This window comes from Rhea pennata, chromosome 1 (assembly GCF_028389875.1).
Source record: "Rhea pennata isolate bPtePen1 chromosome 1, bPtePen1.pri, whole genome shotgun sequence".
In the NCBI taxonomy this organism is placed as follows: domain Eukaryota; kingdom Metazoa; phylum Chordata; class Aves; order Rheiformes; family Rheidae; genus Rhea; species Rhea pennata.
This window is the reverse complement of record NC_084663.1, coordinates 200,678,180-200,701,638: the sequence shown is the minus strand read 5'-3', so window position 1 is coordinate 200,701,638 and position 23,459 is coordinate 200,678,180.

The following is a 23,459-nucleotide window of genomic DNA, read 5'->3' as shown; positions in this document are numbered from 1 at the left end:
ATTACTATTGTCTTTATTTTGGAAGATCTCAGAGGAAGTCCATGACCAGTAGAAATTTTGTTATTTCATAAACATTTTGGAGAGGCAGCACCACAATTTGCACAAGCACTAGTTAAAATGTTCTGGTTAAAAAGGCAAACAAAGAGTTTGTGCTGTTCTGCATGTGTTTATAGAAACTGTACTTGTTCTCTGTGTCCGTAAGAATTTCAGTGATGAAGCTGATCAAGCACTTCAAAAGTGCTTTAGATGTGATCTGAAGCCAATAACAACAGTAGAAATCTTTCTATTACTTTTTAATAGGCTTTATGTCAGGCTTTTTGTGTGTTATTCTCACAGTAACTCTTATTTTTGTATTAGCAATAAATATCTAACATGACAAATTTTGCTTTTACCTCCATCAGATGATGTTTATTCCAATTTTACAGTCATTTGAACGTGCCCAGCATTGCATTTCTGGATTATGTTTAGAAAAGCTGTTATAGAGCTGTTGAGTCAGATGTGTTCATCTTAGTGACTTCAATAGATTTGACTCTGTTTATCCCTCTGAAGATTTCATGATACATCTTATGAAAAGACAAGCTGCATTATCAAAATACAGTTAACTAAACAGAAGGGTAGGGGAAAATCTTTGTCTCGTTTGTTAAAATACATCTCAGACTGAATTTAACAATGTTATTTTTATTCAGAGATATTTCAGAGTACAACCGCTTCTGCCTGACATAGACAAGTCTCTTAAGAAACACAGCAATGATTTTAGAACGCAGCTGCAAATGAACCTCTTAACATCTATTACTTTGAGACCGTAAGATATTGAGATTGGGAGTTTACAACGTGTAAGTGCACATTTTTAAAGCTTGCTAAACAAAGGCATGTTCGTTCTCTCCTTTTTCTTCCCTTTCAGGTGATGCGGGTCTTTCTCTTCTTCCCTTCTTTTCCTTCCCAGGAAATGCAGTTATTTGCTGGATGTTAAAAACAAGGAACAATTGCTCTCTCTGTGTTACTAGAGCAACATAAAGTAAGAATAGCAGCAGAATGGAATAACATCATCCAGATATAACACTACTGTAACAGTGTAGTTTCCAAGTTTCCAAGTTACAGCTTTCAGAGAGGTATTAGAGAGGGATGAGAATAATTGTCATTAAAGAAGGTATAAACATCATGAATTTGAAGGTGACTCTGTCAAATACTTCTAATACTTCTCTGCAGTCCAACACTTTAGTTTCTTTCTCAATATGTTTTTCATAAAAAACAGAAATATTTAGCAAAATGCCATTTTCTAATTAGCAGTCTTGCCCAAAGCCACATTTGTCTTGTACATCCCTGCCCCGATAGGAAGCTCTTAAGCCTCAAAGAAATGCTCCTTTGAAATTTGACTGGCTGTTCTTCAGCAGGTCCTGGGGTGCTAGAAGAGGGAACCCAAGGGTGAAGACTGCCTGCCAATTGTCAAGTCTATCAGCCTCAGCCCCAGTGGGAGCAGCCTGCGTGTTTTGAGGTGCCTTCCCTTGGGAAACCCCAGGTGGTTCGAGTGGTACCAGCTCTGGACATTTGTCACTGTGGGGCTTGCTCTTGCATAAAACTGAGTTTTTTTATTCAGTCTTAAATTCCAATTCAAAGATCTTTCAAGAGGTAAGTTGTTGACGTTGGTATGTTACTTGTAGTTTAGAAACAAAAAGCAAGCAGACATCTTCAGAGCGGGATCAATATCAGCGGTATAGGGGAAGAGGCAACAACCAGAAGCAGTTAGTGAAAGCCAGCTATGTTTTAAGACTGGCATTTCTGACAGCAATGATGATGACAGCAGTGATAAGTGGTTGGGACAATCTACCATGATGAGTGATAGGTTCTTCCTCTCTTTGAATTTTTGGATATGGCCTGGATAAGCATTCCTGGTGGACGTGTTTCTATCATGTGAATAACTGGGAAAAATACTAGTTAATAGTTAACCTCAAATTTCCTCAGCTGCAGCATGCAGATTAATCCTACTTGACAAATAATTGATACCATTCTTCATGTCATCTGCTTGTGGAATTGCCTTGTAAGCTGTTACCGGTTCCTCACATCTGTCTTTATTCTAGACTTATTACACCTATTTTTTTCCCCTCTATATCCCATTTTTCAAACTTTTTTGGCATTCTTTCCCTAAAATGTTAGGTAGTTTGCAAATCTAAATGTAAGAACAACATTTGAACCATTATATAATCAGGAGCAGATAGTCAAGTGACTAGTCGATGTAGTCACGTGGATACATTGAAGGTAAAGCCTTCCCACACTACTGCCATCTGGAGTGAAATACACTTAAGCAACTCTTTGATACTTATCAGAACTACATTCCACTTCTAAATACTGGAAAGGCAGTATCTCAATATTAATATCTAGTAGAGAATGTGTCAAATAAAGTGTCCAGTTGGTCTGACAAAATTACCTACAGTATTAAACCAGTTGCCAGTTGTCTCCCCTCATAGCCTTTTTCTTAGCCTTATAGTATCTTAGATAGCCAATTGTGACTGATTTTTCATACTTTATTTTCATTAAAATCTGCAGTATGTTATAGAATGGTTTTAAAACAGATGTTCTTTGAATGATTCAGCCAGCCTGAGTTACTGATAAGAAATAGTTGAAATTCCTGCTTGCTCTGTGGAAAATATTTCTGTAGAAACCAGCAAACAGAATGTGGTTCTGTTCGAAAAGTAGTCTTGCTTGTCCCTTAAAGGGGGCAAAATGTTTTGGCACCTGCTCAGTGTTGAGGGAATTTTGCTTCATTTTATTTTATAAGTTTTTTTTCCAAACCTTTCTCATTGTTTTGGGCACCTGGCAAAGAGTCATTTGAGCTGCTTAGCAGCAACAAAATGTAGCCACAGGAGTTGGACAAATACTGCAAAGCACTGGTTCTGAATACTCGTACGTATTCATTTTTTGTCTCTGTGCTTGGACGTTTGTAGAAACGATGGCTTGTGGCTTTGCTGCGAGGCCAGAACGAAGAGCAACATGCTGCCACTGCATCTGGTGGTAGACCAAAAGGGGCCTCTGCAGCCCTCTATGTTCTGTCAGGTGTCCTGCCCACAAGGCGGGGAAAGATGTATCCTCCAAAGATTTGGTGACACGATGTCATTCTGCCTGGAAGACACAATCCTCTCTGCTTTATCCCACTGTGATTTTACAGATTTAATTATGCCTCCCTCTTGTTTCTCTCTTTTCCGAGATAAGCTGCCGCATCCTTTCTTCTTTATGAGTTTCCAAGACTTTTGAAATGTTTACTCTTCTTTTGTGCTTTTGCTTCCTCAGTGACATTAGCTTGACCGATGCCACTTTTCTACCTCACTCTGCACTGCCATGCCCATTTGGAAAGTCCAGATGGAAGCCTTTGGAGTAGTGCTTTTTGTCTTTGCACAATAACAGAAAGAGCTCTATTTTGCCTCTGCATAAACCAGGCCATACCCTAAAATTACAGAGAGTTTTGAGAGCAAGTTAAATATCCAGTTCCTTTTAATGAATGCTTGCAATGAGTTACACACATTCCACAGTTTGGGAACTGGTGCAGAATGTGTGCTCAATGTCCAGCAAAACTATTCCATTTTTAAATACTCTTTATTTGCTGTTCAGGTGTGATTATTTGGTGTGATTCAACAAAGAACTTTGAATAATGACTGTGCCATTGGGAAAACTATGATCTGCTCAGGATAATTCATGAGCTGAAAGTTTATTGGAGAGTACTGTGTGTAATGCATTAAAATAATCTCTGTAGCAGTCCATTTTGCTATTCAGTGTGGTTTTTATTACTTTGCTACAGCGAAATGACCAAGCTAGGGTGGAGGATGGCAGTAGGAGGAAACAATTTAGATGCTTCTGTTCTGTATGGGTCTGCAGAGTTCACAGAACTGTATGTCAGCTGAAGGAAGCAGGAGATCATTAAATTATTTTTTCAGTGTGGTTCCAAATGTCTCAGAGAGAGGCTGTTAGTATTTTGCAGACTCCCTGGAGAATTCACCTCTATGATCCAGACAACTTTCTGGTACCACAAGGAAAGTGCTGTTTGACCAGGTCCCAGCAGTGGCCAGAGCAGGCGGTATGCAGGTATTCCCTATTGCTGTCTCTCACCAGAGTGATAGTACTGATGTGTTACTGTAAAGAGCAGAGAGCTGACGATTAATGTCTGGTAAGTTTATTTGTTTTTCATTTCTCTTATATAAGCTGCTGCGTGGCTGGGTTTCATGAACCATTTATGTACAGTGAATAACTCTTGTGAACATCACAAACTGGGGTTGGGATGGAAAGATCTATCCTGAAGGATAAAATGTATCTGAAGCAGCAAGGATTGCAACTGTGAAGAGATTTCAATGCATTTGACTTGACATGAGATGCTGCAACCTGACGGCTGGTTTGACTGTCACTGACTGTTCGTAAATATACCTACCAAGGTCAGCAAGGGTGCAAACCAGTATTAAAGCAAAGAGAAGTCAGGAGACCAAAACTCCCTTTTCTCTGCTGAAAGCAAGGGCTTCATTGACCTTTACCTCTGGAGAGGATTCATTTTTCTCACCGCACCCTGTCATGGCTGCTAAGGGCACACATACACCCCTGACTGTACTCTGGTACTGCATAAACTCTCCAAAATCCATGTTGCTATTCTCTAGAGAGATTTATTTTCTTTCTGGTAGCTAAGACCTCATTTACAGAGTCTGAACACCAGTCTCACAATGTTAGTTTACAAGGAGTCACTTGACCCAAGCAAGGCTTTTCTAATTCAGCCAAAGTGGGTCTTCTCCTGTTCAAGCCCATCATCTGACAGATACACAGCAGATGACCTGCTCTTACAAAGTGCTGTTGTGATGGGTAATGGCTATTAACACTTGCTTTTCTGACCCCTCTTTGACCTTATGATGCTATGCATTTTTAAGGCTGTAATCATGTCAAAAGTCTGATGTCATTACAGGGCAAAACAATGGAAAGAATGGGGTCACAGTGAAATAAATATCTGAAATAACAACACAGGCCTTTGCAAGTCTTGACAACACTTTTCTCTTTGCATGTATGTTTACTTTTTTCTTTTAAAAGAAATGTAGTCTGTTCCCAAATTCCCACTTCTGTCATGGAAGTGATAGAATTGGATGAGCTACATATTAACCTCTTGAAAGACTAGTGATTTTCTAACACAGATTTTTAATAGCTTATTAGTGTAAAAGGAAGTGTTGATGGACTGATGGGACATAAACATGATTCATATTCAGAGATAACATATTTCTCTGAGTTCACTTGCTAACTCCCTCTGGCTAAAAGGGCAAAGTACAACCATTAAAAGACGTAAACCAAGAAAATACAGACAACTGAATCTGACCTGAGCAATTTGCAGGCAAAATCTCATCGCTAGAGGAGGTCAGATTGTTTTACAGATGCAAATGGGTGCATCTCTGCGGACTTAAGTAGAACTATTCTGATTTACAGCAGCCAAGAATCTGACCTCAAATTTATAAATCGTTTGGTACAACTCTATGGTTGAGAGAACAGAAATTACTGTTCATCATTTATTAAGTGTTTGAACTAACTGCCTGTTCTCTCAAGTCTCCAGCTCACATTGTGACCCCATGGAAGGAAACCTGCAAGTAATAAAAACCATGAGATCCAGTCTAAAAGTGAGATATTAAAGAGAGCTTTCAATCTGAGATGTTTGCTGTAGCTGTGTTTCTTCTGTGACCAGATCATCCTCTGTGTCTCTCTGACTCTAAAGTCCCCTTGGCAGAGGTATGGAAGTAGCTGCTTTGACGCTTATGCTGCCTGTAACCAGGCAGTAACTGATGTAGTAACTGATGAGCTAATCACCACTGACTATTCAGCAAGAGTTGGTGTAAAGTGGTTTCAGTTTGGCATTACTCTTTGACTGAGTAATCTGATTACTTGTCTAATGCATTTGTCTGTCTTTTTTTTTATGTGTTCTGTCACTGGTTGACTCCAGAACCCACCTAGTGACAATTGCTCTGACACTTCAGAGGAGGTATTCATACACTGGGCACCTTCTCTGGCATGTTATGGCAATTGGAAAAAAGGATGCACGGCAAGGGCTCGGTAGTAAGTGCCTCCAAAGTAGAAACAGGCTCTTGTTATCACTGTGGTAGCATAGATGTACTTGAGAATATTCCTGTTTGGAAGGTATTCAGTAGCATCCCTGACAGAAGTGATTTTTGGCTAAAATATATGCTTCGGTTTGAAAATCACTGATACAAGTTTTCATCTGCATCTGGGCAAGTGGTCTTAATTAAATAGGGAGGCAAACTTAATCTGGACCCTATGTTCCCTGATTCCTAGTGTAGTGATTCATCTGGGGAGAGCTTTGCCAAAGAAGATAAAAAAGTTTAAGATGGGGTAAGTCTGTCCAGGCAATAAAAATAGATCAAGATGATGGCTCCACAGTTCTCCTTCTACACCTTTCCCAAATGAGCTATGTACACAAACATGCCCTTTTTGGTAGCTGAGACAGTACATCTTTTCATATGGCTATTTATATATACATTGAAAAAGTTGCCCTTTACATTAAGAAGTGATTTCTAATAAATGACATTGCCATTTTATGTACTTCTGTTGTCTGTTTTCTTTTCTTTCCACTGGTTTTCCACTGCAAATTTCAGAAATGCTAAGTGTAGTTCCATTTTCAGCTTCTTCCTCAAGGTGGATTATAGACATAAAATGAGCTAATAATGGGTTAATAAGCCTTTCATTTGTTTGCAAAGATCTAACTGAGGTGTCTGAGGCACAATTTCAAAACACAGAAAGAATTTATATGATGCAAAAGGTCTTCCTGAGTTTCCTTTTGAGATACTAACTTAAAGATCAGTGATGATAGAGGCAACAGTTGAAGAACTGGTTTTTTATCAGAAAGGAAAGGAAATCATACTTCCTCTGCTCTTGTTTCTTAGAGTGTGAGGTATTGGTCTATAATGAGGAATAATGACAGCTTACTGAGGATACATAGAGAGTGTCAGTGAGATGGTGTCATTTTAGAATGAGAGATACTGTGGAAGAAAATAACATCTCTTTATATTGAACCTGGTTGTTGAATCTCCTTTTATAATTAGTGGAAAGAAGTGGGCGCTTCTTAGATTTGGTTTGTTTCATCCTGAAGTAGACAGCTAAAATGGTACAGATGAACTGTACCCTAAAAAGTACCTCTTCCCCATGTTGATTGTGTAAAGGAAGTCTCGAGTGACTGGCCTCATGGTAGACGTCTTCTGAGATGTCCCAGCCTATCAGCCAATGATGCCAATTGCCTCAGGTTTAGAACAGTGACTGTTATGCAGTGAAAGTGTTTTATTTCAAATCTGATGAGCTGATGCCATGAATATTCAGGCCTTATTTATTCTGTCTAAATGTAGATGCCTCATAGAGTGTCTGAATGAAAACTGCTGTAGATTACCTCACTATCCAGCACCATAGACATCTCTACAGGAATATTCAGCACAACCAAGGTCTGACATATGTCTCTCTGGGGACTCTGTCTCACAGGATCACAGAATGGTTGAGACTGGAAGGGACATCTGGAGCTTATCTAGTTCATCCCCCCCTCCCCCCCCGCCCTGCTCAAGCAGGGTCACCTAGAGCGCATTGCACAGGATGATGTCCAGACAGCTTTTAAATATCTCCAAGGAAAGAGACTCCACAACCTCTCTGGGCAACTTATTCCACGGTTCAGTCATCCTCATAGTAAAGAAGTTTTTCCCTCATGTTCAAAAGGAATTTTCTATGTTTCAGCTTCTGTCTGCTGCCTCTTGTCTTATTGCTGGGCACCACTAAAATGAAACTGGCCCAATCCTCTTGACACCCTCCCTTCAGATACTTATATATGTGTTGATAAGATCTCTTCCCTCACCCCAGTCTTATTTCCAGGCTGAACAGTCCCAGCTCTCTCAGCCTCTCCTCATACAAGAGATGTTCCAGATCCTTCAGGGCCCTTTGCTAGACTTGATCCAGCAGCTCTCTCTCTCTCATGTTGGGGAGCACAGATCTCTCATGTTGGACCCAGCAGTCAAGATGTGGCTTCACTAGGGCTGAGTAGAGGGGGAGAATCACCTCACTCGATCTGCTGGCGATGCGCTACCTAATGCACCCGAGGAGACCAGTGGCCTTCTTGGCCACAAGGGCACATTGCTGGCTCATGTCATCCACCAGCACTCCCAGGTCCTTCTCTGCAAAGCTGCTTTCCAGCAGGCCAGTCCCCAGCTTGTACTGGTGCATGGGGTAATTCCTGCCTAGGTGAAGGACTCTGTACTTGCCTTTGTTGAACTTCATGAAATTCCTCTCTACCCATCCCTCCAGCCTGTCCAGGTCCCTGTGAATGGCAGCACAGCCCTCGGGTGTATCAGCCACTCTGCCCAGCTTTGTATCAACTTGCTGAGGAGGCACTCTTGTCCTTTCATCCAAGCTACTGATGAATAAATTGAACAATACTGCACCCAGTATTGGTTCCTGAGAGAGACTGCTAGCTACAGACCTCCAACGAGACTTTGCGACATGGATCACAATCACTGATCTCCCTAAGCGGTGTTGGAGCCTCAGTGATGTTTCTCACCTAGGTATGTATCATAGCTACCTAAAACTAGGAGGGGTGAATCCCAGTGCAGGAGGGTCAGTGTGTCTACTCATCTTCCACAGTTTCATGAGGAATACTGAAAAGTCTTGTTTTTGTGTTCTAATATGGAGGCGCAAAAAAGGGTTTGAGCTATTTCTGTGAGCAATGCATGGTAAAATTGCAAAGAATCAGAAGAGACTTGTTAAATTTTACTTTCCTTAACCAAACTTCTAACTACTTGAGAAGATGCTCAGAAAGCAGAAAAATATCAGTCTATTGAAATATTCCCATCATGCACAGTTCTTTTAGAACCAAGTAGCATTTTTTTAATAAATGCAATTATCAATTTAATACAGTATTTGTATGTGTTCTGGAAAAAATACCATATTCTTGGAAGATTTTAATTATGATTCCCTTCCTTTTCTCCTCTTTGCTCTTCTCCTCCCCCCCCCCTTTTCTTTCTTTCTTTCTTTTTTTTTTTTTTTTAATCCTTGAATGCATATGAGTTTTATAGCTTACTGGTTGCTGTCTGGAGACATGACAGTTAAAGATGGTTTCCAAATTGAATTTCCAAGTATATTAACATAGTGATAGTGTTGTGCCTACATTTATTTCCTGAACAGTTCTGTTCCCTCCATAAAGCAAATTGTGTAGATAAACAAAGCTTATGTTTGATAGCTGAAATGATTTTTTTTCTCTAAAAAGCTGTTCAGCCTTAGCTAAGAAAATGAAGTTCTGAAGAAAATGATGGAGACATTGCTGCAATTGACTGCTGTGGTGTTAGACTGGGGGATCAAGCTGTCTGCATTATGTAATTAATATATTGCAATGGATGCTATCACTTAATAGGAGAAACTTATATTAGCCATCATTATCAATACTGCATCTTTTTTTTAATTTCAGATTGTGGTTAACTGATTTGACATCAAATTCCCCTTTACTTTTGCCTGCACTTTAAAGATTAATTGTTTTGTGGCCAGAGATCAACAAAATATTGATCTATCTACAAGTCAGATCTATCTACCCACTTTTACATGCCTTTTTGCTTACTACATGGCAGAGTAAATTAAACTGCTCTGCTACTGTAAGCTTCTATTTCAATATAAATCTCCCTTTTTATCTTAAGCTCTTTATCAAAGTTTTAACAGCGAATTCTGCTCACTCAGTTATTTGTCTGCTCAGATTCACCAGTTCTAAAATCCTTCATGCCAGACAATATCTGCTTCAGTGGGATCAGAATAACTTAGCAGCTTTGAAAATGCTACTGTCATTTATTCTGTGAGTCAGCTGCCTTAGAAGGACCAGGAAAGGCCAAAGTAGTTTATATTTATTGGCAACCTATCGTTTGTGATAGTACTGACTTCTAATTTCACTGCAAACATGAGAAAGTAAACATTATTTTGGAAACTTCAGTCAGTAGAGATAATTTTTATTCTTGTTAAAAGTTATTTTCCATATCTAAAAAAGAACAAAATAGATGTTAATATTGAATTCCATATTCTGCAAAAAAATGCCAATGCTTTAAGTGACTGGAATTCAAAAGTTGGAACAAAGTAAGGCTGTAAATAATATTCTCAAAATGTTTATGAAGGACAAAGCTGGTGACTATTTGTAGCTATGTACCTAATTAAAGCCCCTGAAATGCACTGTTTCAACAAGGTAGGAACAAGGTGATGGCATAACAAAACACCAAACAGTAGCCATTTCAGGAAAAATACCAGGTCTGTCTAATACCAGCTCTCTAAATTGGAGAAGTGAAGAATTCAGTTTTGAACCCCAAAAGATCCAGTCTCTGCTTTGCAACGTGTTGGGAAAACTGACCCTGCCTCTGCTTACAGGAAGAAAATTTGTGATTCTATCCACAGCAGACTTCTCCAGAGACAAACATCACCAGGCAGAAGCAGTTTGATTCTCAGATATGTGCACCCATTTTCCTTTGCAATTACTACAAAAGAGGAAAGACTTAGAAATAAAGTCCGCAGTCTTTCTACAGAAATGATGGGAAGGTCCAGATTTGGTGACTAAGTAATCACACCATCTGTCTTGTAAGAGAAAAAATAAATTGAAGAGATTTGTGGCTCTATAATTGTAGAGTGGAAAGGAATGAAACCCCAGGGCCAACTGGTTTTAATGGAGTTGCATCTGATTTGCAGTTTTAGAAATATTGAATTTCAACCCCTTGTGTTCATAAACTGTAATACAGTGAATGATACAAAGAGGACTTGGTTATTTATAGTATTTAATACTAATAAATTTTAGAAGGGATACTAAACCTCATGGTTCAGAGTTTAAACCAATCTTGGTGTATCAAAATGAGCTATATGGCAGATAACCCACTTGCTTTTTTTTCCAGCTTCTTGCTGGGCAAGCTCGCAGAGCATGCACTGGTGCATGTTATCTCTTATACAGAAGTGTAATGGAGGGATAGGTTTCATAGAATCACAGAATGGTAAGGTTGGAGGGGACTTCCTGAGATCACCTAGTCAAACCCTCAGCATAGCCCATATGGGGACTGAACTCGCGACCTTGGCATTAGCGGCACCGTGCTCTAATCAACTGAGCTAAACCTGCCCCCAATGAATTTAATATTGTCTTTCTTATTAATGCTTAGAATAGGTATAAATCACGCCAACATGTCTTTACAAATGTAATCTCAATTAGTTTGTGTTAGAATTGTAAAGAATAGTTTGCTTCTGTATTTGGCTGCAGAGTGATTATTGAAGGTTTTTTGTATTTTTATCAGCACAAATTACAGATGAAATTTCTAGAAACTTTTTCTGATGGAATTCTGTAATGATCTTTAAGATCTGCATTGCCATAACTTCATGAACTTTGAAAAACATTTCCATTGGATATATGATTTTAGATACAATGGCCAAAATGCTCAGAAATTCTGTTGCTGCTTAAGTACTCTGGAGCTAATAAAGAAGAAAAGAACTAGTAAGTGAAAAATAGTCGACCGATGTTTGAATGTAGTAAGACACTGAGGTTGGTTAAAGGTGTTAGAAGTTTTGATCAATGATTATTTCTAATTCCTTCACATAATTATTTTGGAGAAGAATGCAAGAATTGCTCTGCTTCATTTAAATTTCTCCAGCATCAATAGCTGTCTTTTCCCTCACCCTGCATCAAGGTGGTCTTGTCGGTGGAGGAGAGAGGTTTTCTTCTTCCTTAAAAGAAGAAAGGCTTTTAAGCTCTTTAGTGCACTCTCCTAATGTACAGTACTTGTAAAATTTCCAATATTGTCAAGTCTTGTGATTTTTTTTATTATTTTTTTTCTTGGAGTCTGAGCTCTGGGAGCCCGGTACTTGTATGAAAATCCTGGCTGGTACCAAGGGAAGATTTTTGGAGTGTGATCATTAACAGCTCCATGGAGCCCAGAAAGCAAACTGAAATAGCTTTTTCTGTTGTTCCATGATGTTCTGCCGTGAGAGAGGATGAACAGAAAGCGAAGTCAGGTTTAATCAGTTAACAATAAAAGTTGACTTTCCACATGTTCAGATAGAAAATAACTATTCTTTCTACTCTCTCTGCCTGCTCTGTGAAAACTGACTGGTAGAAGCCAAAATTATCTTCTCAGAGGTGTTAAAAATAACACCCTAGGAAAAGGTAGGGCTAATGTGGAGGCTAGCCTTGAGGTCTGAGCTTCTTATTTGAATGAGCGAAGCACACCCTTGGAGGAAGGGGTTAATGAGAGATCCTCCAACAGTAAATGGGCCATCTACCACTTCCTGAAAGATGAGGAAAAACGGCACTGGCCAGAGTAGACAAATCTATGCTGATTATGGTTAATTTCTTCTGTAAAATGTCAATTCATGCATATTAAATGGTTTTAATAATGCTTTACTTCACCAGGAAGAACAACAGCTACTTCCAGTAACCTTTTTTTTCCTGCAGAACTGTAGGCAGCAGAAAGGTACACTATGTCATCTCAGTGACATTTTTATAATCATTAACGTTTCAACTTGAAATTCTCAATAGTTGCAGAGATGTTCAGTCCCCGAAATAAATGTGTATACTGATTAGAATACTGATTAGAAACTGAAAGGATTAGCTTGATGTCTCTGATGTTATTGCTTGTTGCAATGAAAAGGAAAAAAAATCATTCAAAGGCCTAGACACAATGTACCTGACTTCCCCAGACCTATCAAAGGGTTAGCATCAATAACCAAGTAATGACTCCTTTAATGTTTGAATTTTCTGACGTGATGTTTTCAAAAGGCTAATAAAAAGCCACACTACTGAGAGGAAATTTTAGGTTGGAATGATTGTAAAAGTAAAATAGCAATGATAAAGCAATTTATGTCAGTTTGAGAGTGGAAGGTAAACCTGGACTATACCACTCTTGAATAGTATAAGGAAAAAAATACCCTCCATGTTCACATGTAGCATAGCTAAGCATGCTACAAGGTGAAACATCTATAGGAATGGAAATTTAAAAAACGTTTTGTTAAGCCTCTGCCCTTCATGGAAAATATCCTGTCTCACTCTACACAAGAACCTTTTCACACTGTCAATGTGTGATATCACTGTTTAATAGACATTATAAAGATGCTTGTCTGTAACAACTGTTTGAGTGCAAATTTGAGCTCTTGTAACATTATTATTTAGAACTTCATGTAGGATACCTCTTAGGCTTTATTCCTGCAAATACTTGTTCAACTGCTTATTTTTAAGTTTATGCATCAACCTGTAAGAATGTGCTGTCTCACTCACTGGAGTGACTGGGAATTACACCCCTTACACACCAGCTCATGTTAGTTAATAAACTACCACGCCAGCAGGGACTACAGCAGCTTCACTTTAAACATAGCATTGTTAAAAATAATTTGATTTTTCTACGTGCTTCAGGCTTACCCTGTATCGATCACAAATTCCAGGGAAAGGTACCAAACTATATTGGTTATACTGCAACTTAAACAATTTGTATTCCCTCCCCTTTATCTAGGGCAAAACATACATATAAGTAGAAAGAACATCTTGTAGAAAAGAGATCTTATCTCTTGGATGTAATAAGTACTTTCCTCTCCTTTTATTTAAAGTCTGAAAAATCTTTCAGTTTAGAAAATGCAGCATAAAAGAAGACTGTTAGTTATATTATACACTGTTCTCTCAAATGAAGCCACTTCAGCTTGGTCAGATAATATCATCAGCACCTCTGAAGTTTGTATGTAGCCTTTCAGATTGTAAAAGACTATACTGGGACTCTTTTGCCTCTCACTGTGCTCAGGGAAGCTGTACCAAAAGCTGAATGATCAGAAATAATTTCTTCAGCTGCAGCAATGTGAGTTGTAAAGAATGTGGTATCTCTGAGTTATTATCCCCCATTCTACACTCAGAAAATAGGTCACATATTGCTGTACCCTTTTCCCCTGTATTTGGCATAACTGCATCTGAAAGACTGATTTCCCCTTCATAAATGCTGTCCATGGAATATCCACATGCACTTGCTTAGGTAATGGTGTTACTGGACAAATAATGCAGAGAAGAGTAAAAGAAATGTTTTAACTCTTCCTTTCACAAAGCAGGTCACTTCCACTGTTGTTGAATAGTTTTCTTACAGGTATAGGCCAAATTTATCCAGTTTTCTAATGTGCCCATCACAGTGGAACTGAGAGCAGAGATAGCTCCCTGTGCCTCCATGGTACCAGCAGCCTCCTGTCTGCTGCAGCTCCAAGTTCTGCATTGTCTCCATGGATTGGTTCTCTTAAATGCTGCCAAAAGTTATACTCTCCATTTTCTTTGTAAGCGTAGGTTTTACTTTTCCATTAAATTAGTTGTCTGTTTTCTCCATTTTCATCTGGGTTGTAATTTCTCAGTGCTTCAGGGAAACTTCATTTAGATTTATACACTCCACAGAGACAGAGCCTTTGTACGCCAGTTATGCTGACCCACTAGAAGAAATAAAACCCCTTGGTCACAACGAAAGATTACAGAACACAAGTGTTATTTCCTATAGTTGTGCAGTATGTAGTTTAGTCATTGTTAATACACATTGTATATATTCCAGTATCTTTATGTGCCTTTTGTAAGCTCTGTTAAGTAGGCAAGGGCCACTGTTTTCTGGAGCCAAGTCATCTTGTACTGAGTGACAAATAACTCAGGGATCAAATTTATTAAAAGTAATATATTGCTACCTGTGAGAAGTGTTTATTTCAAACTTGAATCACAAAATCTGTTGCAAAAGGCTAAATTTCTGGTTTAATTGTCACCAAAGTCAATAAAGTTAGATCTAATCATGGTGGCATTGCATATAAAACAAAAACAGTATAAGATACTCATTGTAAAGTATTTAGAAATACCTTCTCCCAAACATTTATGGTTCAGCCTAAAATTCCCTGAATAAAACTTTCCCTGACTTTTTTTCCCATGTCAGTGATTAACTCATGACTCCAGCGCTCGCACCCACACACCCTATGCAGAAAACTTGAAAATAGCTGTTGAGTGAACTCTGCTTCAGGCATGAAAAAGTTGGGTTTGGTATGTTGGCATGCATTGGTGTAAAAGCACACTAAGAAGTTATAGTTGAGTTATAAGACTAGTGGCATTTTTCAGTTGTGCTGCTACACCTGGATAGGGGTTGTTCGAGCTCAGTTGACTCTTCCCTTCTGGCATCTCAGCCACCTGCAGCCATCTCTCTTTCGGAAATATGCGCCCACCCACCTCCAACTCTGTTGGTGAGAAAGGGATGGTGGAGCAGTAACAAATTGTTTAAAACTGAAAGCTCTAAGGCTATATATTCAACGGCCAAAAAGGTGTGGTTTTCAGTAAGATCATTAATCACATCATTTGTATCACTGTGAAATTGTAATAGAGACAAGAAACAGTTTCTACACAGGCTGACATTTTTACCAAGTTTGAGCTTGCCCAGCTGTGGCATTGCAATGACTGTCATTGCTTTGTCTTCCTGGAAATTTTATAACATGGTGGTAAATACCTAGTCACTGGAGGAAAAAAAAAAACAACAAAAAAAAAAAAAAAAAACCAAAAAAAACAAAAAAAACCAACATGCCACTCTCAACTTCTTGACAACAGAAACCAAAATTTGTTCCCCACTTCTCTCTACATGATCATATAGGAGCTGAATATTTCACTGTGCGCTTTTCTTTCTGCTGCCTGTATGAGTTACACTAATGCTGCTACTCCTGTGCTATCTTAGATAGAGAGCCGAGGTCAAATGGCCTCTTCAGTGCTGTATGACAGATCTCTAGAGAAAGAACAAGGCTCTCAAGCAAGCCCGAGGCAAAAGCTTTCAGGGGCCGACAGCCACTTCTCTTAGAGGGAGGCCGTAACTTCCCTTGGGAGTGCTTTTTTTCGGGAGCCCTTAACCCAGAAACCAGCACTGTGGGGTTTGACCTCTCCACTGTAAACTTCCAAGTCTGAGATCTTGCCCTTACCTCTTTTCATTCAATTTGCGTTTGCTAAGTATAGCCTTGGAACAAATTATGAATGAGGGATGTCTGATACAGAAAATGGGAAGCTTTCTATTCCACAGTAGCAGCTGTAAATTGATAAAAGAATTATGGAGAGCAGGACCACCTCCCTTCATCTCAATAGGCCACTTTGTTATCAAAGGCTAGCAGGCCACTTGCTTTCTCTTAGGAAACACTGAAGGCATTCTTTGGCAGAATGTTTGAAAGAAGAAAAAAGTTAGCTCTTTAGCAGCAACACAGAATTAAGGAAAAGTACGTAATTGCACATCTGCCCTTGCTATTATACCCACAGACCAGAGATGGTTTTCCACTTGCATACTGAAAAAGGTGTGATTCTTGTCTAAGGCCATAGCTTCCAGTTCCTACTTGTGACCAACATGCTGTCTGTAAAATATTCCAGTGTTTCTGTGGCTGTAGGAAAGTTAGAACTCAAGCTAACAGGGAGAGCAAAGCTTGATGGCAGTGTATTTGGTGTTATTATCCCAGGACAAAGCAATTTGAGGAATACTGATTTAGGTCATTCGTGTGGACCCATACACGTGTCTAAGAGCTTCACAGACTCTTTCATTTAATGCCACCATTCATTGAGGGTAGGAAAGCATTGTTATCCCTGATGCATGTACATGGACTGAGGCACAGAGACTTAAATCTGCACTATAAAATAAGAGAGCCAGAAAATTAATTCAAGTGCTTGCTGGGACTTTGATCAGCCGCAGTTTGATTTGTTAACAGCTTAACTTTTAGCTCACTGCATGGCCTGCTTTTGGACTATTCCAACTACTTCAATCCTAGATAAACAGAAGAGGCTGATCCTAAGTAGTGTATACTTGGCCTGATTGGATCCACCTGGCTTCAGGGTGTGAAACAGTGCCTGGACCATGTCAGTTGGACACTAGATTTAGCCAGAGACATTCGTGATTTGCCTTACATGAAACTGTTGGAGATCAGAGTTTAATGCTAGTCTCTGACCTCCCAGAGTTGCACACTAGGTAGACCACTGTTTTCCTCCAGTCTCTGCATAAGCATTATGAATGGTCATCACATTATATACTAATGAGTCTGATTAGTCATTCATAATAACAGTAATAATACCATCAGCACAATGTAATTCAATGTCAGAGGAACCTTGTTTTATTGATTTTTTTTCTTAGGTTTCTCAAAGGCAGGAGCATGCCTTCTTATGACTTTGGAAGAATACATGGTACTGCGTATCCCATTTCAATTTAAAAAAGATAGACAATGGTTATTGTGCATGGACAGTAACACAGTGGGTTCAGTACCTCCTTAGATTTTTTTCATACTGCTCCACTTAAATGAAAAATCAGTTTCTCTTACTAGTGTTTTTCCAGAGAACTTGTTTCAGTGGCAAGGACAATGGCAGAAAGAAAACATCTTAATGGCTGATTTTTTGTCTTTGCAAGGAACCAATGATGAGTTGTTCCTACCTGGCAGCTGCTAATGGGTAACACTGGAAATAATCCTAGGTAGTCAAAGAAACAAATATTTCTCTTCAATGTATTTATTTTCTTGGTTGAGGAAAATCTAACACAGACGTTTTATTTGAATCTGAGGCAGAGTATATAGTTCCTAAATACTTTCAAAATCAAAGCAGGACAATGAAGAAGCATGATTCTTTATTTCTTTTGTGCTTTCCATAATTCCAAACAACATAATTTTTTAGTTTACATATAAAATGGCTTATGAAAGTCTTCATTAGTTCTGTTGCTCCAATATTTCCTTTCATTAGTTTAGGCACCTGGCCAACCTGAATAGCCTTACCTTCTAACATAAAGGAAAGTCCCTTGACTTCTGGGAATAACTATATGACCTCTGGGGAACTCCTTGGTGCTGCAGGGTGTTTGCATTTCATCCTCTACAGTACATCTGCCCTAGAAATCTGTACATCAAAAGATGACTGCACCAGACTTAACTGTCCCATCTTGGTTTCTTCACTATTTCTTACTTTCACTGATACTTTGAGTCTTCTTCTGTGAGAACTAAGTAACAGAATAGGCCTTCTGTGGCTTTTTACTGTCAAAAATCCCATTCTGATCTTATTCTTGATGTCAGAAATATGTCTGCTTCCTCTGCTGGGGTATCTGTTCCCAGTGAGAAAACAGAAGCTTTTGTTATATGTGCTACCACTTTTCTCAGTATGTGTTGCTTTCCAACTGATCTGATAATCTCCAGGAATATGAATTCCACACTTCCTCCTAGAACAATTGTTTATAAGGAGTCAAGACACAAAGATATAAGTGTTGGCCCTTAGCTTGTCAGGTACATGCCAACATGTTCTTTTCCTTAGCCCTAAGATAGAAGGAAAATATTCAATGAGGCATTTTCACTATGAATTCACTATGAATTTAGGAACTTTTAAAACTGTCTGAAAACAGATCACATAAGAATTGATTTTGCTAGCACAATCCAAGTAAGCCACTAGAGTCTGGGTTAATAAATACAACCTTGTGTTCCTATACTTTCTTAAAGAGTGAAGATAACTGTTGATAGACTTCATTAATTTGAATCTGATTCTGAGCTGTCAGTGTGTGAGCAGAGAGAATCAACACCTTCAGATAAACTACCTGTTGACTATTATTCCTTCTACCCTACATGGTGACCACTTCTCATGTTCCGGTGAAAAAGGAATATCAGGAGTTGATAGCAACAAGAAGTATTCTGAGTATGGGAAACTAGTGAAGCCTAGCTTCTAGAGGATTTGTATCACATGGCTGATTGCTTTTCATGTTTAAGAAAATGGAGCATCCAAATGAAGCTTTCCTGTGGTTGGTATGCTTCAGGTGAAGTGAGGGAAGGCAGAATCTCATCCTCTCTAGGTTCTTTCATATGTATCAAATCTTCAGCTCATGTGGCAGTATTTACTTGGGATGTTTATAGGGTGTCTCTCCTCTACTTGGTCATTTATTTGTGCAACTGTGCGTAAATAGAATATAGTTATTTTTAAGATGTCTACCTTTCTATGAAATGTATTCAAAACTAGCCAGTGTGTGGAAAAACTGCTGGGGTTTTAAAGGAAAAGACAGACAATACAGACAGTGTAAGACAGCGTAACTGCATAAGCCTAGATCCCCCAAGAAGGACTCACCTGCCATGGCAGCTGGTGTTGCAGCACTGCAAATGTAGTGACCTGGCTTCAAGAGGGCAGTTTGCAAAGCTGAAAAACAGTGAATGGGGACAAGTGGATGCCCAGAAATGGGATTTGTAATAGGGGATAGACTAGCAGAGGAACAGCTAAACCAATGAATAAGAAACACCAAAGAGATTACTGTATCTGATAAACCATCTATCTCCTGGCTTTTCATGTCACTACAGTCAGGAGTCTAGTGTAAAAAGTCTTCTCTTCTGTACACAGCGGCAGAGAACAATTTGTTTTCTGCTTTTGTATAAGAGCTTTGCTGTTAGAGTTTCCTCTAGGAAACAAAATTCCTGCATTTACTTGGTTGGAATCAAATCCACTTCTTGGAATAATGCCAAGCTCTAGCATTGTGCAAAGACAGGGAGGATCCTTCACACCTCCCACCAAAGCCAAGCCCACCGCATAGCTCGAAATAGAAGAATCAAGGAACAGGAGGAGAATAGGCAAAAGAAGGCTAACTTTGGGACCAGACACCTACATCATTCAGCTGAGAGGCTGTCTTTTACTCTCTGAGCAAAAAATATGTCAGCTTCTTTGCTGGATATGCTCCATAGCTGTTGACTAACTCTAACACTAACTCTGATAGGATACTATGAGAGAATTTCTGTGGCAGCACTTAATATATGGCAAGTTTCAGATGCAAAGAATTTCACAATATTACTTTAACAGGAAAGAATAGACTGTATAAAAACAGCTTTGCAGGATCCTATATGCAAAAAGTAAAAGCAGTTGTCTGTGGTGATGTGTAGAATAGTCTACAAGGCAGGAGCCAAACAAAGCTTCCTATGGAACCCATTGAATATAATGACCTCTCTCTCTCTCTCTGTTGACTTAGAGCAATCTCAAAACATTTTTGTGCAGTTTTTTGTGTGGTAGTGTAGGTTTCCTATTTGCAGCTAGTGCTAAAATGTATGCTCTCATGTATTAACATGGAACCGTTGTCAATGTGGAATGTAAATGCTGATAACTACAAATGGAGTAAAATGAGGCAGTAGGAGGAATACAAGCACAATTATTGTTCTGGACAACTTAAACCCAATTTTCCAGTGTACTGAGCATCTACAGAGGCACTTGCAGCCAGATGAGCTCATTGACCCAGAAAGTTAAGGCCTACGTATGCTATTAGACATCTGGAATCACAAGTCACTCATGAATATTTATCATTATGAAATATTGTCCAAAATCACAGAGTCAAAAGTAGAGTCAGGAATACAACGCAGGTGCCATACACTACTGTAATTCAAAATCCAGTGTTTTATCTACCAAGGTTTTTAATTAAAAAAACAAACAAACAAACAAAACAAAACAAAACAAAACAAAAAAAAGATATGCCCCAGTAGTGCATATAGGCATTTATCTATAACTAACCTGGTAATCAAGTAATATAATTTAGGTAGAACTTTGTAAAGTACTGTAAAATCACTTAATAATACACAACATATGCTTAGCCCTCTCTAATAATGCATATAACACTGTAGCTGTAAAGCATAGACAATATGCACATTCAGAGAGACCTGGACAGGCTGGAGAGTTGGGCAGAGAGGAACCTTATGAGGTTCAACCAGGGCAAGTGCACGGTCCCGCACCTAGGGAAAAATAACCCTAGGCACCACTACAAGCTGGGGGCTGACCAGCTGGAGAGCAGCTCTGCAGAGAAGGATCTGGGAGTGCTGGGGGATGACAAGTTGTCCATGAGGCAGCAATGTGCCCTTGTGGCCAGGAAGGACAATGGTCTCCTGGGCTGCATTAGGAAGAGTTGCCAGCAGGTGGAGGGAGGTGATCCTGCCCCTCTCCTCAGCCCTGGGGAGGCCTCATCTCGAGTCGTGTGTCTAGTTCTGGGCTCCTCAGGACAAGAGAGACATGGAGCTACTGGAGAGAGTCCAGTGTAGGGCTACAAGGATGATCAGAGGGCTGGAGCACCTGCCCTGTGAGGAACAGCTGCGAGAGCTGGGCCTGTTCAGCCTGGGGAAGAGAAGACTGAGGGGGGATCTTATCAATGTGTATGAGTACCTGAAGGGAGGGTGTCAAGGGGACGGGGACAAACTCTTTTCAGTTGTCCCGTGTGACAGGACAAGAGGCAACTGGTGGAAATTGAAGCACAGGAAGTTCCGCCTGAGCATGAGGGGGAATTTCTTGACTGTGAGAGTGACAGAGCCCTGGCACAGGTTGCCCAGAGAGGTTGTGGAGTCTCCTTCTCTGGACATCTTCAAGGCCTGCCTGGATGCAACCCTGTCTACCATGCTGTAGGTGACCGTGCTGAGCAGGGAGGTTGGACTAGATGATGTCCAGAGGTCCTTACCCATTCTGTGATTCTGTGAGAGTATTACATACCTGACTGGTAAAGGAGGGAATATCTCTACATTGGTATGGCCATCGAAAACTTTTTATAATTTGAGCTCTAAAGAGATCGCAAAATAACATCAGTATTAAAAGAAATAACAAGTTATGTATACTACATGCTAACTATTGAAGCATATTGCACATGAAAATCCCCAGTGATTATGAGATGATGAAAGACATCTTCGGGCTTCCATGACACTTGAAATGTCCTGCCAAACCTGCAGAACTAGTCTGGTATGTTTGATGTATAGTCTTAAGATGACTTTGATAAGATGATTTTGATAGTCCAGTCTAATCTTTGAGTTATTAGTGCCTATTGTGATGGGGTTTGCTGAGAACAGTGATCTACTAAGGACTGGGTTGAAACTGTCAACTCATTTTGTAGTCTTGTATCCAGCTTTCAAATGGTCATAACTTACTGTGTTCCTATTTGAGCTGAGTTTGAGCTGGTCACTGAGAACCAAAAAGTTATTAGTCACCTAGCTATAAATTTGTTGGAAAAATCTGATGTCTCACACTCCACTGCATGACAAATTGAGCCTGAAAAATCTCTAACTTCAGCTTTATGAAAAGGCATACAGGAATTCACAAAGACACCTACTGAACTGAAATACTTAACAGTGAGAATGGGGATAGATTAACAAGACAACAACAGAATATGCACTGTTTATTATATGTTTTTTCCCATTTCCAGCAGTATTTCAAAAGTTTCTTAGAGTATTAAAGTAGGTGGCTTCAGATCACTTTAGTACATTGTACTTAGATTGTTCCCATGTGGCTGTCATCTCTTTGCATTTTAGAGTTATTACTGTCATCTTTAAACTTGATCAAGCAAGGAATAAAAACGAAAAGCTGCTGGCACTGTGTCATGTGTGCTGGTACTGCATCCTGGCTTATTTGCAAACCTGGTGGTAAAAACGTGTCTAAAACCAATCAGCAGTGAATCTTCTTTACAAGGCTGTTCCGTGCCATATCAAATTGACACTGTGCGTAAAATTGTTAGCAATGTTGTCTGTTGTATTTCTAGAGCCTTATACATTTTTAATGAGAGTTTCATTCCTTGAGTAAATCTACACCTAAGTAATTGCATGATTTCTACAAATATGATCATGAATCACTCTGATTAATGGTCTATCTAAAGAGGTGGATCTGGGCTTATAACAGTGTCAAGGATGGGGAGAATGCAGATGGATGTAATCAGGTTATCGGTTTCTCCTAAATATTTTTATGGGATAATACGTCAGATTGTTCAGAAAACTAAAAGATGAATTTACCAGTGTAAACATGTTATTAGCAAAAATTCTTTCACAACATGCACACTTGCCTAAATAAACCATACAGACATACGCATACATTTTTCATTTCTTATTGATAGCCATTCCAGGGCATTTTGGAACAGCACATGCTAACCATAAGCAATAAATAAGTCAATAAAATAAAATTTGATTTTTGCTCCATAGCCCCGGAGAAGCCAAGTTAATTGAGATGCTGAGATCATTCCTACTGTATATTGCATTCATTTTTCATACTGAAGTACTTTTCCTTTGTATGTATCCACACGTAAATTAGTCTGGAAGGATAATATGATGAGCTTTAATAGCATCTGTGTATGAGCTTTTACTAAAGGGGAAGCATACAAAGAAAGGCCAGATTTTAAAACCATTTCTTTTCTGTTTTGAAAACAAAGTTATAGCAGAAGATCCTTTGTGAGTTATTGAAAGCTGGGTGATCAAAAGTGATATTCAGCAGTGTGTAAAATAAGACTGGACTGAAAAGTGTGGGGTTTGCAACATTGAACCTGTACAAGGAAGTTCTCAGAAATGCAGCTTCATTTCTCAAGCACTGAAATAAATTAGATATAACTCTTAGGTATAACTCCACTGAATCCAGCTGAGCTAACTCAAAAATTTTTCATGAGAAAATTGGAACCATGGCATTAACTTAGGGGTTTCACGGTGATGAAGAAGATCAGGCTCTC